The sequence below is a fragment of the Sesamum indicum genome, linkage group LG3 (genome assembly GCF_000512975.1).
Source record: "Sesamum indicum cultivar Zhongzhi No. 13 linkage group LG3, S_indicum_v1.0, whole genome shotgun sequence".
Lineage (NCBI taxonomy): Eukaryota > Viridiplantae > Streptophyta > Magnoliopsida > Lamiales > Pedaliaceae > Sesamum > Sesamum indicum.
In genome coordinates this window covers 446,409-449,041 of record NC_026147.1, presented here as the reverse complement: position 1 = coordinate 449,041, position 2,633 = coordinate 446,409, and the positions used below count along the sequence as shown (strand labels likewise).

The following is a 2,633-nucleotide window of genomic DNA, read 5'->3' as shown; positions in this document are numbered from 1 at the left end:
GTATATTTGATTTTATGTATTTTACCCCAACCCCCCCAACTTCTTAGAATGGGCATGACTCAATTTTGTATGGCGCAAAATCAACTTGGTATCTTTTATTTAATATGGTGTTTAAGGATTTTCACTGGTGTTGGTATTGGATTATAATGGCATCATTTCATTGTTTTTGAGCTGAATTCTTGCTTTTGCTTGAACTTGGATTAGTTTCATTTACTAGTATTGCTATTCTTGTTCTTGTGTGAGCTTAAACAAGCATTATAGCTGCGTCAAAGATGTGGTTTGTGTCTTTTGATGTTCCGACTGTGAACTGCAGTTGAATACCATCTTCTATGATGCTTTCCAAGTGATTCATGAGTACTGTGGTATAAACAGTTACCAGTGGGAATTGGTTTGCTGTTCTAATCCTTACTGTCGTACTTATAGTTTATGATGCATGTTGATCTCTGCTCTGCAAATGTATTTTAGTCTTGATCGAGGTGTTTCTTTTACTAGCTAGTAATCATTTGAAGGTAGATGTGAGGACATTAGGAATGCATATCTTTATTGAAGATGTAATTAAGCTGCCATCATCTTAATAAATTTTATATATTGTAAGTAGCAAAGCTACGTTTTCGTTTCCAGCTATCAGATGCTAGGACTTGGAGGTTTTATCGTGCCCTTGAAATTTAGAAATCCTATTGGAACATGCTTGTTCTTGGAGGTGGCTTCCTCCTGTGCATGATGTTTTCCTTAGGGGCTTGTTTCAGCATTGTACTGGCCTAACCTACATGTGTTATACCAATTTTTCTTGGTTTGTTGATGTATTACCATATCTTACTCCTCGAGCATTGAGGGCGTCTTAGATACAACAAGATCATCTTTGCAAATTCTTTCTTGGTAACTGTTGCTCTGTGGGATTTTGCGTAGTTATTCTTGGTGGTTGTTTTGATTCTAGCAAATCTTGTTAAATATTATGAACGGCGACATATAGAGTAATGCATATCCTATTAGCCATTTCTTGAAAGCTGGTTTGGGACTGTATTTTTATTATGTGCTTCACATCCAGACTTGATTTATATTGAAACGATGACAAAGTGCTGTGCAAGGCCAACTGAAAGTTACGGCCTTCTGGAAAACTGATCTTGCTAGTTCTTACCTTGGTGCAGAGTATTGCATCCTTGCTCCTTATCTTGCTCCTTAACTGGATGAATATAAATGAAGCTTGGTACTTCACTCTCATTACACTTTGAACTGATGAAACATAACAAAATAGTCACTTTGAGAGATTTCCTCTTGACGTGTGAAATGGAACATTTGATTTTTTGTTGCAAATTCTATTTTATTTTTTACTCTATTCAAAATATGTGTAGAATTTTTTTATCAAAATAGAATATATGATGAAATTCTTTTACACATATTTTGTATATGTTGAATGGATAGAAACTGAATTTGAATTTGGAGTAAAAAAATTTCAATCCGCTGAATGAGGCATGGATTTGGAGGGCAAGCCAATCTTAATGTGAAATGGCAATCGGGATTTCAACTTGTTATGAAACATGAGAATAAGAAGTGAAAATAGATGATTGATGTGGGTTGAGAATCCAGGAGGATCCATCATCCATCCGGGCTTTTCTCCACTATGAGATTTGCGGATGGCTGTACCCCTCAGCTACTAGATGATTTAGAATGCCCATTAACAAACTCACCCTCAACTCCATCAGTAACACCTCTTAATTTGTAATGCGATGCCCCACCAAGCGCCAAACCCCTATTTGGACTGCTCCTCTCATTATTTGGAACTCTTCTTCTAGTGGTCCTGAAGTACTCACCAATTCTACACCCAAATTTCCTTCTTATCTTCATCATCACCATTCATGATGCCATCATGCTTCACACCACTATCAAGAGACACTGCAAGAACCTTGTTTCTTCATCCGCCTTCTTATCACCCTCATTCACTTTTTATTATTATCATCACTAGTTTGAATTTTAATATAATTTGCTTCCTCTAAGATGTTTGTGGCTTTTTATTTGTTAATTTATTATAAATTGTACCATTTTATAAAATATTATTCTAAATGTTGTATTTGTGTAATCTATTTATATAATAATACCCGGGCCAATCGTTTTTTTAATCCCGTCCGATGGCTGACTCAATAATTTGATCGATTCAATCCCCGATCCGATTCTAAAAACATTGCTCAAATGTGTGAGGATGAAGTCCTTCAATCCAAAAAATGCGTTCTCGTTCCAAGTAGAAAAAAATAATATGTAAATTACTTTTGATCCCTATATTTCAGGTTAAAATCATTTTTGATTCTTAAATTTCGAAGGCATGATTTTGATTCTTAAATTTTATAAATTATTATGATTTTCGTAATTTTTTTCAAACAAGATTTTTGTGGACCAAAATTGTGACAATATACAAAGATTAGGGACTAAAATGTGTCAAGAAAAATATAGGGATCAAAATTAATTTTCACCCAAATGTATGGATAAAAACCGGTAATAGACAAACTAATTGGTATTTTTCACGATTGATCAGTACCCGAGCACGAATACAGCAAATATAATTTGAAATTTGCCCCCATGCAGGATCGAACTACAGACCTTCAGTTTACAAGACTGACGCTCTACCACTGAGCTATAGGGGC

At 35.1% G+C, this 2,633-nt stretch overlaps 1 non-coding gene across 1 annotated transcript; it reads right to left on the bottom strand.

Annotated features, from left to right (window-relative positions):
* Window positions 2,562-2,633, bottom strand: TRNAT-UGU. Its single transcript has one exon. It is a non-coding gene; the product is annotated as a tRNA-Thr (tRNA).